The sequence below is a fragment of the Mytilus edulis genome, chromosome 14, assembly GCF_963676685.1.
Source record: "Mytilus edulis chromosome 14, xbMytEdul2.2, whole genome shotgun sequence".
Classification (NCBI taxonomy): Eukaryota; Metazoa; Mollusca; class Bivalvia; order Mytilida; family Mytilidae; genus Mytilus; species Mytilus edulis.
Window position 1 is genome coordinate 23,299,489 of NC_092357.1, and position 19,319 is coordinate 23,318,807.

Sequence of the window (19,319 nt, forward strand, 5' to 3'; positions counted from 1 at the left end):
CTTAGTTTCGTGTAAAAATATTGTAAAACAAATAAGATATTGACACTTATTTGTATCAGTTCAATATAATTAACGCGTACATCGGCGAATGTGAACACCGTCCGGTCAACTTTTTTTGGAGACAAACTTTTTTTTTCACTATAAAGTTTATATTGTCGTATCCAATATTTATTATTCTCACAGATTCCTGAATTTCATGATAAAATATTGTAAAACAAAAGAGATATCAATACTTGTCGTCGACCAGTTGAATATATATATAGCGTATATCGGCGAGGGTGAATACCGTCCGGTCAACTTTTTTTGCAGATTTGTTTTCTTTTTTACTTTAAAGTTTATATTTTCGTGTAAAATATTATTCAATCTCACAGGTTCCTGAGTTTCATGGACAAATATTGTAAAACAAAAGAGATATTAACACTTGTCGTCGACCATTTCAATATATATATAGCGTATATCGGCGAGGGTGAATACCGTCCGGTCAACTTTTTTGAGAAAAACACGTTTTTTTTGCAATCAAGTTTATATTTTCGTATAATATATTTAAAAATCTCACAGATTCCTGAGTTTCATGGACAAATATTGTAAAACAAAAGAGATATTAACACTTGTCGTCAACCAGTTGAATATATATTTAGCGTATATTGGCGAGTGTGAATACCGTCCGGTCAACTTTTTTTGCTCAAAAATAATTATTTTTCCTCTTTTTTTTTTATATTCATAAAATATAGTTTAATATCTTTCAGGTTTACAAATATTAAACAAATCTATCGGATAACAAAAAAGTTATGACTATTTATATGTCGTCCGGTCAACCGTCCTGTCACTATCCGGGCAATCATCCTGTCATTAGTGCAACCCGTTGATGTGTAGTATAAAATATTTGTTTTTCTTTCATTTTTGTACATAAGTTAGGCCGTTAATTAGTATTATGGGGGGGTTATTATTTGAATTGTTTTACATTTTTTATTCTGGGAGTCAGGATGGCTCGTTATCACATAACAAAATTATCCTCATTAACCAAATGTAATATCTGTTTACGAGTAATTTTCATACCTCGGACGGACCTGTTTAACAAAAATCTTTTGACCACATCAATTCAAACTGACTTTATTTGCTCTTCAGTCTTTCTGCAAATCTATATAGCTGCACTGTACTTAAGTTTTAATTTTAGGTCAAGAGGGACTGTACTATACAAGTTACAGCAATATTGGAAAACAATTTTGTTCGCATCAATTTATAGTGTCAGCATGCAGGGGCAGATCCAGCCATTTAAAAAAGGGGGGGTGTTCCAACTATATGTTCAAATTCAAAAGCATTGATCGTCAAAAAAAGGGGGTTCCAACTCCTGACCACCCCCCCTCCCCCCCACCCTCTTGATCAGCCAAAGAGCATGTCCTCTTTTTATTCAAAATATTGAATCATAAACAAATATCAGTAGTTTTCATACTTCACACTGAGTCGTATAATAAAATCTTTTGACCGCATCAACCGAATCTTACCATATTTGCTTTTTTTTTTATGTAAATCTAAACATGTAATATAAATCATGTAACAAAATTATTTGTCTGCATCAATCAAAACTGACCATATTTGACCGCATCAACCAAAACTGACCATATTTGCTCTTTATTATGAACATGATGTGAATCTTAATAGCCGCAAAGTAAATCATGTATATTTTTATATCAGGATGAATTGTTTAATAAAAATGAAAGCAATATTGGAAAATAAAATTATGCTCACATCAGTTTATAGTGCCAGCATGTCCTCTTTTTCATCAAAATTTTGAATCATAAACTAATTTCAGTAGTTTAAATATCTCAGACGGACTCATGAATATAACAAAATTATTTGTCGCATCAACCAAAACTGACCATATTTGACAGCATCAACCAAAACTGACCATATTTGACCGCATCAACCAAAACTGACCATATTTGCTCTTTTTTATGTAAGTTAACTCTTATAGTCGCATAGTAAATCTGTAATATTTTTATGTAAGGATGGATTGTAAAATCATGAAAATACAAATGATAGAAATATGGGAACACAATGCTACCTAATTTCATTTGCATCAATTTAGAATGCCAGCATGTCCTCTTTTTATTCAAAATATTGCATCATAAACAAATATCAGTAGTTTTCATACCTCAGACTGACTGGTATAACAAAATAATTTGTCCGCATCAACCAAAACTGACCATATTTGCACTTTATTATTAACATGATGTGAATCTTAATAGCCGCAAAGTAAATCATGTATATTTTTTTATCAGGATGGATTGTTTAATAAAAATGAAAGCAATATTGGAAAATAAAATTATGCTCACATCAGTTTATAGTGCCAGCATGTCCTCTTTTTCATCAAAATTTTGAATCGTAAACTAATTTTAGTAGTTTTAATATCTCAGACTGACTCATGAATATAACAAAATTATTTGTCGCATCAACCAAAACTGACCACAGTTGACAGCATCAACCATAACTGACCATATGTGACAGCATCAACCAAAACTGACCATAATTACACTTTGTTATGAAAATCTTAATATATATATAGCCGCATACTAAATCACTTATAGTAATACATATACCAGTAATGGCAGACAAATTGCGACAAAGTGTATTTATACCATATCTAAGATATATTTCCTCTCTGTATCCATAATAATAAACCGTCATTAAACATGCTAAAGTAACTTTTTAACATGTTTTAGTCAGTAGTTTGTGATGTTTTTTTTTAAACAAAACTATTTATTGGCATCATCCAACACTCACATGACTGATTCATATACTTTATTTTAAAAACAAAATAAAAAGTACATGTATGGGAAGTTCTCTTCTTGGAATAGTATACTGTTAATATAATTTGAAGAAGGCAAAGAAAAATGCATGATTTTGTTTGTAGCCGAACGTCCAGCGGCAAATGTTTCATTCATGTTCAGATCCAGTATATTTTCCAGACTCCCAGATATCATTTATTTATATAAACGTTATGGGTAAGTTTGGCTAAGACGAGATGATGCAAATGTATATATATAGCTAGTTTGTTTACGTTACACAACACTTTTTTCATTAATATCCCATAATTCATCCACTGTACAATTTTCGTTTGAACATTTGTCAAAACAGAATTATAAATGAATGTAAATCCAAGGCAAACAAGGTAAATTACGATTAAAATTCCATGAATTAAATGTAGAGTTTTATTTAGGAGACTGTTAAAAACGGGGAACGAAGAAACGTAAACAATGATGTTTCCGTATGCAATCTTATAAAAATATCTCCGATGAGTTGGATAACCTTCTATTCACTTCGATATTTGTACATGTAACGTAATAAAAGTCGTTTGATCAGTAAAAAATATAGAAAATCTGCTATTTAATATATAGTATTGTAAGTAATTTGAAGTGATTTATTTCTTCTAAATTCTAAAGTGCCCTTATTGCAGTGACGTCATTTAGAACTGTTCTACAGTCCTGACTGATTAAGTCAGTTCTGCTGAGAGTTCTACGGTTAGAAGTGATTTGGACAGTTCTACCTAGAACTGATCCTGACAGTTCTACCCTAGAACTGATCCTGACAGTTCTACCTAGAACTGATTTAGTCAGTTCTACCTAGAACTGATTCTGACAGTTCTACTTAGAACAGTTCTAGGGTAGAACTGTTCTAGGTAGAACTGTTCTAGGACAGGTTAGAACAGTTCTATGACAGAATATTCTGACAGTTCTAATGAGAGGTTAGAAGTGATCTCCACTGTATAAAGCTTTATTTCAACTGTCATATAAACTTAACATTAACCAAGATTGCCAAACAAAGACCAATGAACCATGAAAATGAGGTCAAGGTCAGATGAACCATGCCAAGCAGACATGTACAGCTAAAAATGCTTCCATACAACAAATATAGTTGACCTATTACTTACAGTTTAAGAAAAATACACCAAAAAAAAATATCACTCTGCAATGAACCATGAAATTGAGGGCATGGTCAAGTAAAACCTGCGGGACTGACATATAGATCATAAAATATTTGCACACACCAAATATAGTTGACCTTTGGCATATGATGTTATAAAGTTCACCTCACTTTATTACCGTATCATCTGTTACAGTAATTATAATTGACAGATCAGCAACTCTCACATGTCTGCACGTTCTTAAATAAACATGCAATTAAATAGATCAATTGAAGTTCTTATACACATGTTGTCATTCTGTAGTCTGACCATCAAACGATGTACTTGTTAATAAATTAGTTATAGAAACTGGATTGTATTATTACCTATCAAAGATATTACACATTTTTGGCGACGAGGAAAAAAACTGAATATTAAAATAAATGTGAATTTCTACAAGTGAGAATGCCGACTTACGGGAAATTGGACTCTTTTGATGAATCCGAAGATTGGACACAATATGTAGAACGTATGGAACATTATTTTAATGCTAATGAGATAGACGAAGAAGACCAGAAAAGGGATATTTTCTTAAGTGTATGTGGGAAGAATATCTACAAATTAATAAGGGATTTATTAGCACCAGCCAAACCAGGAACGAAATCATTGGCCGATTTAACAAAACTAGTGAAAGACCACCGAGATCCAGTACCATCAGAAATCATTCAGAGATTTAAATTTAACAGTAGAACAAGACACAGTGATGAGTCAGTTAGGACATTTATTGCAGCACTACGAAGTCTGACAGAACACTGTAATTATGGTGACACGTTGAATGCGATGTTACGTGACAGGTTAGTCGTCGGGATAAAGAGTGACCGCATACAGAGGAGGCTGCTAGCAGAGCCGAATTTAACATTTGATAAGGCATTGGAAATTGCTACCGCTATGGAGACTGCAGAGAAGAATGCACAGGACATCCAAGCGAGTGGGACAAATGGAACATTTCAGAAACAAATCAATAAAGTTTCAAAATCATATACAAGAAACAACTCTGGAAATTCGAAACAAGGAGATTGTTACCGGTGTGGAGGAAATCACTTAGCCGCTGAATGCAGGTTTAAGGATGCAAAATGCCACAGCTGTAAAAAGAAAGGACATATCGCAAAGAAATGCCGTAACAAATCTACCAATGGGAATTTAAGTGAAAACCACAGAGAGTTTAAATCACGTTTCAAACCACGTGCTCATTTCATGGAGCAGGATGAAAGTAGCGAAAGTGAAAGTGAAAATGAAGTTTACTCAGTTTTTCATTTTGGAAATAAAACTAATGAGGCATATAAAGTGCAAATCAATGTAAATGAATGTGAAATAGCCATGGAAATAGATACCGGAGCGTCCGTTTCTATCATGAGCGAGGATACTTACAAGGAATACAAGTCGAAATTCAAAATCGAACCGACAAGTGCTAAACTCCGAACATACATGGGAGAGCAGATTCCTATAATAGGACGTGCAATCGTCAATGTCAACTACAAGAAGGAAAGTGCAAAATTACCATTACTGATAGTGAAGCGTAAAGGTCCGAATTTACTAGGCCGAGACTGGTTGAACAAACTCCAACTGGATTGGAAGGATATTTTCTCCGTCGTTGGAAGTGATAATCAATCAAGTGATTTGAATGTGATCTTGGAAGCAAATAAGGAGGTTTTCAAAGATGAACTTGGAACTGTAAAAGGCATGAAAGCCAAAATTTATGTTGATGAGAGTGCCGTACCGAAATATTTCAAGGCTCGCCCTTTGCCGTATGCGTTGAAGGATAAAGTGGAGATGGAACTTGAACGTCTTGAGAAGGAGGGTCAGATTCAGCAAGTGGAATTTTCCGACTGGGCCGCTCCGATAGTACCTGTAGTTAAGGAGAACGGATCTATTAGAATTTGTGGTGACTACAAGGTAACCGTTAATGCCGTTTCAAAGTTGGATAATTATCCTATTCCTAAAACAGAGGATTTATACGCAACGCTTGGAGGAGGACAAGAATATACAAAATTGGATTTAAATCAAGCATATCAACAAATTGAACTAGATGAGGACAGTAAGAGGTATGTGACTATAAACACGCATAAGGGTTTATTCAGATACAATAGACTTCCGTATGGTGTAGCGTCCAGCCCAGGGATTTTCCAAAGAACACTTGAAAATGTTGTTCAAGGTATAGCCAATGTTTTGGTTCGAGTAGATGATATACTGATAACGGGTAAAACAAGAGAGGAGCATCTGAATACTCTTTCTGAGGTTTTGTCTAGATTTAAGAGAATCGGAATTCGGTTAAAGAAACAGAAGTGTGTGTTCATGGCCGAAGAAGTTGTTTATTTGGGATTTAAAATAAACAAACACGGAATCTATCCAGTTGAGAGTAAAGTTGAGGCGATCGATAAAGCACCAAGTCCGACAAACGTGACAGAATTGAAAGCTTATATTGGAATGCTGAACTATTACAATAGATTCTTAGCGAATTTGTCTCACTTGTTAAAGCCGCTACATGTACTTCTACAGAAAGACACAAAATGGAGTTGGAAAAAAGAACAGGAAAAAGCGTTCATAGAGTCAAAACAGCTGTTGAAATCCGCATCAGTACTTGTACATTTCGATCCGAAAAAGAAATTAATCTTAGCATGTGATGCATCACCATATGGATTAGGCGCCGTACTTTCGCATAAAATGGACGACGGCAGCGACAAACCAATAGCTTATACATCTCGAACACTTACATCAGCAGAGAAGAATTATTCCGTTCTTGAGAAGGAGAGTCTGGCCATAATATTTGGTATCAAGAAATTTCTTCAATATTTGTATGGACACCCCGTTACAATCATAACCGATCACAAGCCGCTCATAGGTTTATTTCGAGAAGATAAACCTATACCTACAATGGCCGCATCTCGAATTCAAAGGTGGGCACTGACTTTAGCTTCATATGAGTACACGATTGTATACAAAGAAGGGAGTTTGAATGGTAATGCGGATGGACTAAGTAGACTACCGCTGAAAACAAACATTGAAAAGACACCAACGCCAGGTGATACTATATTATTAATGGAACATTTAGCCACTACGCCAGTTGATGCTAAACAAATTCAAAAGTGGACACGCAAGGACACAATACTGTCTATGGTGCTTAGATACATTTTGAATGGATGGCCGTCAAAATGTCCAAGTGAAGACATAAGACCGTATTATAGTAGGAAAAATGAACTCAGTAGTCAGGACGGATGCATATTGTGGGGAGGAAGAGTAATTATACCACAACCAGGACGTGAAGCCATGTTAAATGAATTACACCAAGGACATCCAGGGATTACTAGAATGAAAAGTCTAGCAAGAAGCTACATATGGTGGCCGGGAATGGACAATGACTTGGAATTAACTGTAGTTAATTGTTATAGTTGTCAGGAAAACCGCAAGTTACCAGCAGAAGCACCGTTACATCCGTGGGAATATCCGAGCCATCCGTGGTCAAGAATACACATAGACTTTGCAGGACCATTCATGAACAAATCATTTCTAATTATGGTTGATGCGTATTCAAAATGGATAGACATACACGTAATGAATTCTACAACATCCGAAGCTACGATTGGAAAACTTGAACAAACGTTTGCAACACATGGATTATGTGATCTCATTATTAGTGATAATGGAGCCGCATTTACTAGCAAGGAATTCGCCGATTATGTGAAATCAAATGGAATTGAACATCGTACTTCCGCGCCGTGGCATCCAGCTAGTAATGGTTGTGCTGAACGAGCAGTTCAGAGTTTCAAAGAAGGTATGAAGAAAATCAAAGAAGGAACTGTCCAGGAAAAGTTGAACCGTTTTCTTTTCAACTACCGTATAACGCCACAAACAACGACAGGATTGGCACCATCAGAATTGCTTATGAAAAGGAAACTCAAGTCGCGTCTAGATTTAGTTTTTCCAAATATCGAGAAGCGAGTTCAGGAGAGACAACAAAAACAAAAACATTATCACGATAAGAAATCTGTGAACAGACAAATTAATGTAGGACAGGGAGTATTTGCCCGGAATTTCGCAATTGGTTCGAAGATTAAATGGATTCCGGGAGAAGTTATAAAACAATCAGGACCACTTTCATTTCATATTAAATTGCAAGATGGACGTGTCATTCGGAGACATATTGACCACATCAGAGTACGAAACGTCGATTGCACAAACAACGAAAATGAAGAAAAAGATGACAATGACAGTGATTTGTTTGAGCCAGAAATAACTATACCGATAAGTACTCCTGAGACCGAACAACCGCAAATCGAGAAACCGTCAAACATGACTGAACAAATGGAACCACGCTATCCGCAGAGAATAAGAAAAGAACCATCGCATTTAAAGGATTTTGTGTTAAAATAAATTGTTGATTTATAAAGAGGCATAATAATCCTCACAACCGTTTGAAGTGCATTAAGTACTTCGCAGTGTATGTGTGTACATATCAATTAGTGTAAGAAATAACAACAAGACCAGTGCGAACATTTTTATTTTTATTTTCATAGTAGGACATTATAGTTTCAGTGCAGACAAACTTTAACGAATGAATCGTTGTGATCTGACATTTTTATTTGTTTCAAACTGATAAGGACTTATCAATCAGTAGCCGTGAAAAGACATTAATTTTCTGTAATTGAGTTAATTTGTTTTTAATTTGTTTTTATCTAAGGCCGGAGAAGTGTTATAAAGTTCACCTCACTTTATTACCGTATCATCTGTTACAGTAATTATAATTGACAGATCAGCAACTCTCACATGTCTGCACGTTCTTAAATAAACATGCAATTAAATAGATCAATTGAAGTTCTTATACACATGTTGTCATTCTGTAGTCTGACCATCAAACGATGTACTTGTTAATAAATTAGTTATAGAAACTGGATTGTATTATTACCTATCAAAGATATTACATATGATACTAGATAAAAAGGCCAAAACTCAAAAACTTAACTTTGACCACTGAACCATGAAAATGAGGTCATGGTCAGATGACATCTGGCCGCTAGACAGGTACACCTTACAATCATTCCATACAACAAATATAGAAGACCTATTGCATAAAGTAAGAGAAAACAGACCAAAATACAAAAACTTAACTATAACAACTGAACCATGAAAATTAGGTCAAGGTCAGATGACACCTGCCAGTTGGACATATACACCTTACAGTCCTTCCATACACCGAATATACTAGCCCTATTACTTAAAGTATCTGAGATATGGACTTGACCACCAAAACTTAACCTTGTTCACTGATCCATGAAATGAGGTCGAGGTCAAGTGAAAACTATATGACGGGCATGAGAACCTTGCAAGGTACTCACATACCAAATATAGTTATCCTGTTACTTATAATAAGAGAGCAATCAACATTACAAAAAATCTGAACTTTTTTTTCAAGTGGTCACTGAACCATGAAAATGAGGTCAAGGACATTGGACATGTGAATGACAGAAACTTCGTAACATGAGGCATCTATATACAAAGTATGAAGGATCCTGGTCTTCTACCTTCTAAAGTATAAAGCTTTTAATAGTAAGCTAACGCCGCCACCGCCGCCGGATCACTTTCCCTATGTCGATCTTTCTTCAACAAAAGTTGCAGGCTCGACAAAAATCGTGCGACAGGCGTACGATGATCACAAATGACCAGCGATTTTACCAATTTTTATTTCGTGGCGCTGCATAGATGTGTCGTGGGTTCGTTGTGACCAGGGCTTTAAACTCCGTGTAATATGACTATCATATGCTAATAAATACTAGTAGGTACATTTTTAGCTCACCTGACTTAATATATTCCCCATTTCCGTTTTTCAATTTTATTCAAAACAAATATGCTCTTGAAATTTAATTGGTTATATTAATATACAGTATAGCGGGTGATTTTCGCGGGTGTAAACTGTCGCGATTTTCATTGAATAATATATACATGCGAAATATTTTGGTTGTTATTATTTTGTCGAATTCATAACTTTTGCCAATAACTTTGCATAGGCAGAATTTAATTTGGAGAAAATTTACACCCCGCAAAAACTATTCGGTATACCGTATATGAAGCGATAAAGAACTCCGTGTTGCATTCGATGGCGTCAGTATATGTACATGTAGATATTTGCACAGCAATACTTGTTTAATAAACAGCTGCGCCATGAGCGCATGATATGTCCATCGTCTTGTGTGTTAATTAATATGCAATTATCATAAATGATAGTTTCTAACATATGGCGCGACATGTGAGGACCCCCCCCCCCCCTTTTTTTACAAAAAAGTCAATAACTCTAAAATAAAATTTTGAATCATCACCAAAAAGTATACAGATCTTAACATTAGTATTACTAAGAAGTGTATAAAGATATAAGCAATTATCATAAATTGTTTTTGAGATACGGCGCGACATGTGAACCCCCTTTCCCCCTTTTTATTTATGTTAAAAAACCTCAATATCTCTAAGTAAAATTTTGAATCAAAACTAAAAATTATACAGATATATTTAAAATTAATCTAACCTAGAAGTGTGTAAAGTTTAAAGCAAAAATCATACATTGCTTTTGAGATACGGTGCGACATGTGAGAACCCATCCCCCTTTTTTTACAAAGTACTCAATCACTCTTAAATAAAATGTCGAATCATTATCAAAAAGTATACACGTCTTTATATTTATATAACTAAGAAGTGTGTAAAGTTATAAGCAATAATCAGAAATTGTTTTGGGATACGGTGCGCCATGTGAACATCCCCCTTGTTTTTAATTAAAAAAAACCTCAATATCTCTTGAATAAAATTTTGAATCAAAACCAAAAATAATACAAATTTTTAGATTAATATAACTTAGAAGTGTGTAAAGTTTGAGCAATAATTACAAATGGCTTTTGAGATGCGGCTACATGTGAAAAAAAAACCCTGTTTTAGTTACTCAAACAGTTTTAATCTTATTTCCATCAAAAAGTATGCAGATCGTTTGACCATCATAAGAAACAACTACATGTCTGTTAATATGTCTGTTAAGATTCATGAAATTTAAGATGAGTCGTTCTCAAGTTACGGTGCGAAATGTTTAAGTCGGACAGACATTTATTTTGTAAACCATAATACGTCCAGTCGACATTTTGACGGGCGTATACAAACAAATACACAACTGCCATAACATCACTATAAACACACCAATATTTGAACCTGCATTTATTTTGTTGATATTTTGATACTTTGCCTAGCTAGCTGCTTTTTTGTAATAATATACATGTACGTGGTTATTTTTCTTGGTTCCGTGAAACTACTATTGCAAATTCAAATATCGGTAACAAGTATGAAGATATACCGATCTTCTGGTGAGACTTTCTTTGTAGTGTTGATTTTATCCTTCAAGATCACCTAGTTGCAGTTCAGGTTGTGAGTGTGAGTTTCTGTTTTTAACAACCTTTTTTTGTACATGTACATGTATATTCAAATTGAGCATGGTAATGGGGAATGTGTCAAAGAGACAACAATCCGACCAAAGAACAAACAACAACCGAAGGCCACTTATGGATTTTCAATGATAGCGAAAAACTCCCGCACCCGGAGTCGTGTTTTAGCTGGCCCCTAATGAGGCTAAAGAAAAATGTATAGGGATTGTTTTACTTGAATATTTGTATTGCCCTTTTTTCTTGTTTACTTACAGATAATTTTTTTGTTGCCTTTAATATAGATACTCTAGGGGTACTCCTTGATCTAAGTCGCAAAAGTTCTTAATTTGTGTTCATTTTTATTTCTAATAAAATATATTTATGTAATAAGACAAATCAAATAAATACAGAAACAACTCACATTCGGTTTTGGTTAATCTAACCAATGAATGAATATCTTTAATCAACAATATTGAATCAAATAAATGAGTTGAAGATGAGGATTGTTGTTTGCATCTCCCGCAATGGAGGGATGTGGGGTGAGAAATTCCGTTCGGATAGCGGATTAATTGACAAGTTAATTGACGTGGAAAGTGTGTGTTCAGTTTCGGTATGCAAGTCTCATGTTGTTCCTCGTAAAGATAAACACTTACATAATAGTACTATCGATGTGTCCCTGATTACTCTCTAAAAACTGGTCTAACAATAGGTTCACATATTAGTTAGTTTCTGTGTATCAGCTTACTGCTATTGGTCGGGATTTATTGTATTGTCGGACTATTGGTGTGTCGGACCATGGGGTGTCGGACCGATATTTTTCTCTGTTTGATTATAATAAAATCGTGTATTTTTTGCGATATTATTATTTTTTTTGAAAAATAAACTTGATTTAGAAAAGAATGCTTTTTTTACTGGATAAAACAAAGACTCTTTTAACTGTTATTGTGGAACTGAAATACATGCTCCCTTTACGTTCGTTCGTACCTTTCGTCAATTTGTAAGAAGGCTCTATTAGAGGTTTCTCAACATCTTACGAACGAACGAAAATCGCCCTAACTTGACGTAACTTGCCGTAACGAGAAAAGAGGGAGCAGTAATTTATCTTATAATTTTGGATTATCGGCTCTGCGCTTCTTCCCTTCGAAATGTCTTTTACGTGTAAAATATGCATGCTTGATGTTTTAAAATTATTTTAAATCAAATTCATATTAGATTTATTTGATATTATATAATATATTTAATAAGTATACAATTTACTGTTCAATCTTGGTCTATGACCTCTGTGTATTTACTTTTGCAAATATTGTAGTATGTAGTGGGTATTGTTTTATGCTTCGTCATGAAACTCATGCTGCTTCGGTTTTACAGAGGTCGTAGTAGCTTGGTCTAGGATCTCTGTATTGTTTTATGCTTCGTCATGAAACTCATGCTACTTTTTCAGAGGTCGTAGTAGCTTGGTCTATGACCTCTGTGTATTTGCTTTTGTCAAGTTAATTTGTAGTGGGTTTTGTTTTATGCTTCGTCATGAAACGCATGTTATATTTTTGCAGAGGTCGTAGTAGCTTGGTCTATGATCTCTGTATTGTTTTATGCTTCGCCATGAAACTCATGCTAAACTACATTTAATTATTTTTTCGTCATGGTGATTGGTTTGGAATAAATTAATTTTGTAATCAATTCTTTAACTTCATACAAAATTGCCAGTATTTTTATACATGTAGTCAGATTTACATGTTTTTCAGTTTGTAATACATGTTTTTATTGTATTATTTTATTTATCTTTACTAGTTTAATTCATGTAAATGATATAGTTTGGGTTGCGATGAACGTAATTGATAATTTTTATGCCGATACTTATGCACTGTAAGGTCGTTTGCTTTTTTCTTTATACTAGATTTGAAAATAAAAAAAAAAAAAAAAAAAAAAAAACATTGGACAAGACATATATAGATATAAACTGATGATATTTTAAAGTTCATACTCTTCATTTAATACATGATAAAACATCTTTTCTGTTTAATGGTTGATTATTAAAGAAGAGAAACTTTGATAATTTAATTATCGCATATTATACCTTAACATGCGTTATGTTTGTGGTCCTTGAATAAGACCAAGTTTGTTTTTAATGAGAATTTAATTTTTATCCATTATTTTATATTCTTTTTTTGTTTGTTTATTTCATGCCTTGACTATGGACGAAGATCGCTAAGAATGGCATTCATCTACGAAAGAACTTTCTCCATTTAAGGACGTGTGCAATAAAGCGTGATATCAACAACTTACATATACTTTCTTTTGTCAGCGGTATGCCATAAGTCCGATAATACGAACATACGAATATTGATGGGTTGCTGTTTCACTGACATTAAGGACACATACCTAATTTCGTGATTAGAATTTTGATCCAGAAGTGCGAGTCGTATCAACATTGACTAACCAAAGCCTAATTGACTGTTTTATGAATACAAATTTACAAAATACGACTTCAATCAGCATTTTGATACACAACTGGACCCTAGTTACGATGAAAGCTCAAAGCACCTAATGTTATTCCATCATCTCTTAAAGTTGTCTATGTCGTTAATTGTCCAGGACTCTCGTTACTTAAATACAGCACTTAGTTTTGGAGGAAGGAAAATAAAACAAACAAATACTTCTGCCGCAGTTCATGGATGAAATGGTCCTAATAGTGTCCGTGATTCAAGGATTGAAGTCAAATACGCTTATAGAATTTAACAGCTAAAAAGAAAATAAATTTAGTATCAGAACTTACTTCAGCTGTTGCGGGTCAGTATTACCTGACAAACATTATGATCTTTATTTCAAACCATCACAACTGTCTTGTTTTGGGTCAGCATTGCCTGCCAAAACGTTTATTATCTTTATTTCATATAATTACAACTGTCTTGTTTTGGGTTAGCATTGCTTGCCAAAACATTTTATGTTATTTATTTCTTATGATTACAACTGTCTTGTTTTGGGCCAGCATTGCCTGCCAAAACGTTTTATGATCTTTATTTCTTATAATTACATCTGCCTTGTTTTGGTCCAACATTGCCTGCATGCCTAAACGTTTATTATTTTTATTTCATATAATTACAACAGTCTTGTTTTGGGTCAGCATTGCTTGCCAAAACATTTTATGATTTTTTTTCCTTATAATTACAACTGTCTTGTTTTGGGCCAGCATTGCCTGCCAAAACGTTTTATGATTTTTATTTCATATAATTACAACTGTCTTGTTTTGGGTCAGCATTGCCTGCCAAAACGGTTTTTATCTTTATTTCACATAATTTCAATGTATCTTGTTTTGGGTCAGTATAGCCTGCTAAAACGTTTGTGATCTTTATTTCATACAATATATGTCTTTATTGCCGCCCTCCTCGTGCTTTCTTTACACCTTGTTCGAATGTCAATGGGATCATTCGGTAGGCTCGGTTTAACTTCCTGTATGTTTACATGAATAATTCGTAATTCATGTAAATGTTGCCGTGCTTATTCATACTAATTATTCAAATTATATATATAAAACGACTTAATGGTTCATTCCAATGTTGTCTAAATGCTATGGTCTTTAGAGATAAATCCATCACAAACCAAAGTTTTTATATTTAACTAAACTGTTTATTAACTAAATTTTTTTTCTTTCTTTTGGTTAAATGTTTATAGTATGTGTCAAAATCTATAAATATTTACTCGGTTAAAACTTACATCTTTTTAACTTTTATCGCAATTAAGGTACAAAAAATTATATAAAACATCACTTAAAGCTGGAATTTTTTATTATTCATTTTACAACTTTATTTACTACTATACAATATAACCCTTTTTTATGTATTGCATTGGAATGACAGTTTGTTAAAATAAGTTCTGTCGCATGCCAGGAAGGAATGAATTTATTTTATGTTAGGTTGAAGTAAGTTTGGTGTATTCCTCCTTTTTTATAGTGGTGTTATTGATATAAATTATTACTATTAATATTGAATGGTGATGTTCTCCAGTCACTAAATTTCTAAAAAGCTGTATATTAATAATTGTGACTAAAACTTTTCTTTTTACCGTATCATGAGTTACGAAAATTATTTCTATAGTCTCATATCAATTCGGATCACAACAAAAATAACTGAGAGTTAAAAAAGGTTTACAGTAAACACTTATTTACTAATTTTAATTTGAAAATCTTTACCCCATGGAATTCACCCCGTCATATTATGTATGTAGGTGCCTTTCCCAAGTTGAGAGCCTGTAGTTCAGTGGTTGTCGTTTGCTTATGTTTTACATTTAAGTTTTTTGTTCATTTATTTTTTGATTTTTTTTTTATGTAAATACGGCCGTTAATTTCTTGTTTGAATTGTTTTACATGGTAATTTTGGGGTCTTTAATAGCTGACTATGCAATATAAGCTTTGCTCATTGTTAAAGGCCGTGCGATGACCTATAGTCGTTAATTTCCGTGTCATTTTGGTCTCTTGTGGTGAACTGTCTCATTGGCATCATACCACATCTTCTTTTTTTATATTTATACATTTTCGATTGAAAAATGTCAAGTGTAGTTTGGGAATCCTTTGCTCATGATCCCTTACAGAAATAGTCGGATATAAAACTTCGTATTTAGGAAGGATCCAGGGCTTTGTAAAAATATACTTAAGTTTTGTTTGAATTTTTAAAATTAAAAATATTGTTTCGGTTAATCAAAGTACTAATTGTCTGTACTAAAATATATAAAGGATTCTATATTTAAATGTCTGGATGTAAGAAGAAATATGAATTCTGAATCATACTTACATTGTAACTGCGATTCTATTGTAATTTAATTGCTGTGATACTGGTCGGAATAAGATTTACACCTTTAATCATTTTCACCAGTAAAAGATAATTTTAGAGTAATATCTTGGTATATGAAAATAGGAACTTTCAATTTTTTTGCTAAATGTGGAAACGTTTTACATAATATAATTGTATTCACGTCGCCAGAGTCCTCGGGTGGGGGATCCACTCTTTTAGCATTAGAGTGGATTTCACATCCACTCTTTCAGCCAAAGAGTGGATTTGTGGCAGGTTTTTCTCCCCACCTTTGCTATTCTTTGTCATTTATTCAATTGACATGATATTAGTTGATGTAATTTCGTAGTAATTATGTATTATTATTTCATATTAAATATGAATAATTTTTATGTCAAATGTTTTATTTGCAAAATGTATTTTTTGCATTTTATGATTTTGAATAAATGACCTTTTTTCGTCAGTTTAGTTTTTATATCATATAGCAAATCAAGCTCAGACTCTGGCTTGTGTATACGTAGTATGTTTATGGTATCTAGCTGTCTGTCTTAAAACCAGTTTTATTTGCTAATTGAAAATTAAGCGGAATAAAATAATTTAAGACAGCAGAGAAGATAATTCTGTTTAATTGGTTATTACTAACCGACTTAAATAAAAGAGTGAGCTATTATTACTGTAAATGTATAATGTCTCTAGTCTGGTCAAAGGGTCAGAGTGTCCTACTTAATTAAACGATAAATTGTTGAAATTAGATAACTTGTTTTCACGTGCAGAGAAATTTCTTTTATGTCCAATGCATGACCGGATATCATCTTTCTTATTGGTCAATGACATTGCGGGTCAGCACGAGTTCACGTGTAAGTGCATTGTGGTCACTTCCTTTTATCATCAGTATTTGATGTGTTAACTTGTGATTCTTATCAAACAATTTGTTCAAAATTCCCACCCACATACCGCCCTTTATTTTATCTTTTGAAGTAGATATGTATATATGTTTATTTATGGGGCAGGTTTTTCTCCCCACCTTTGCTATTCTTTGTCATTTATTCAATTGACATGATATTAGTTGATGTAATTTCGTAGTAATTATGTATTATTATTTCATATTAAATATGAATTTTTATGTCAAATGTTTTATTTGCAAAATGTATTTTTTGCATTTTATGATTTTGAATAAATGACCTTTTTTCGTCAGTTTAGTTTTTATATCATATAGCAAATCAAGCTCAGACTCTGGCTTGTGTATACGTAGTATGTTTATGGTATCTAGCTGTCTGTCTTAAATGATAAAGTTGTGTTATCTCGATCACTTATCAATCCTTTACCAAACGCTCATTTCGCAATGAAATGAATGGAATATTTGCCACTGAACGTTAAACACTAAACAATCAATCAACCAATTGCAAACTAAATGTGTTGAATTTTTTAATCAAGGACATTATAAAAAAAATTCTTTCTGAATGGATAAGGGAGATAAATCGAACGCATATATACGACATGTCAACAAACGGAACTCAACGTATGAAAACGAAACAGTCAACAACAGAAAATAAATTGGAACACGGATGTTTAATGACAACAATAACATCTCACGAACGGACGAAACTCTACAAACGTATCATTATGGAGCAGTAATTTTGTTATAATAAAATCCATAATAAATGACTACCGATACTGCAGTTTGTTTAACAGACAACAGTAACTACTCAATATCCTTTTTTGCAACCTTGCATTTTATTGTTGTCATTAAACATCCGATGTACCGAATCTAAAAAGTGTTCAGGGTTAAATAACAATGCATGTATGATACTACACGAAAGCGGAGTTCAAGATTCGTAAATTGAGAAGGGCCGTTAAGAACCTTTTTTGATTTTATTGTGAACGATTTATTAAAAAATACAATACTTCTGCTATATAAATATGGTATTGTTTGATTATACAATACACAAGCATCAGAAACTAGCATTATAACTTAATTCAAAATTACTGAGATCTTCATATTTTATCTCTCTATCTATAATAATATTCAAGATAGCAACCAAAAACTGCAAAATGTCGCGAACTTATCAAATGCAGGGTCAGCAACCCAACAATTGGTTGTCCATTTTGTCAGAAAAAGTAAGGACGGAAAGATCTTGACTTGATGCACAGTTTTACCCAGTCAGCATTGCTCTAAATGTTATGGTTTCAGATTTATAAGTCAAAATCTACAATTTACCCCTGTGTTCTTTTTTTAGCCATATCGGCCATATTGGTTGGTTGGCCGGGGCATCGGACACACATTTTAACGTTATTACCCCAATGATGAGTGTGGCCAAGTTTGGTTAAATTTGGCCAAGTAGTTTCAGAAAAGAAGACTTTTGTAAAAAAAATAACAGACGACGGACTTAGATATAGTATTGAACATTCTTAAACGCCAGAGAATTACTTCGTTCAAATATGCGAGACACATACTTCATTATGTTCAATAGGACATAATCCGATATTTATATGCGCTTTGCCTTGTCTGTTTTGTTTTTGTGTCTTTATTTGTTATATAGCTCCTTCTATTTACACACATTTATACACCTCTAGTAGTTTTAATTTATGATTTGAGCGTTTCTGATAAAGGGTAATCAAGGAAAGCACCACGAAACGCGATGTTATCAAAGGTACCAGGATTAATGGCAAGCGTGTTATTTTGTTTAATGAACAATAGGGCGATATATTTGCTGCTGGACTGTTAGTTTCCAATAGTATCATCAGTCACCAGTTCACAAGTAAAAATGATGTACTTGCAGGGTAAATTTAAAATAAAATAGAATAATTGCCAATAAGACAAAACTCTACAAATGAACAACAGACATAGAAGGTTACAACTACAATGTATAAGTCCGAAATACCAAAAGTGAAACAATTCAAACAAAAAAAGAACGGCCTGATTGATTTTTAAAACATGGAAAGAAACCATATAGTATATAACGCAACACACGGCAACCAGTCATTAACAACGCTCCTGAATTGGTTCTTGCACACATAGAAGATAGTGGATCAATGGTGTAACAGCAAAATAATAACTTATATTTTTTAATTGTCAGGTGATGAAGTAGAATTTAGTAAGAAGAAAAAAAAAGATTCTCTATGTGTCTTTTCTTTAGGGTCACTATTGTCTTATTTTTCCATATGTGTTAACGTATTTATTCATCCCTG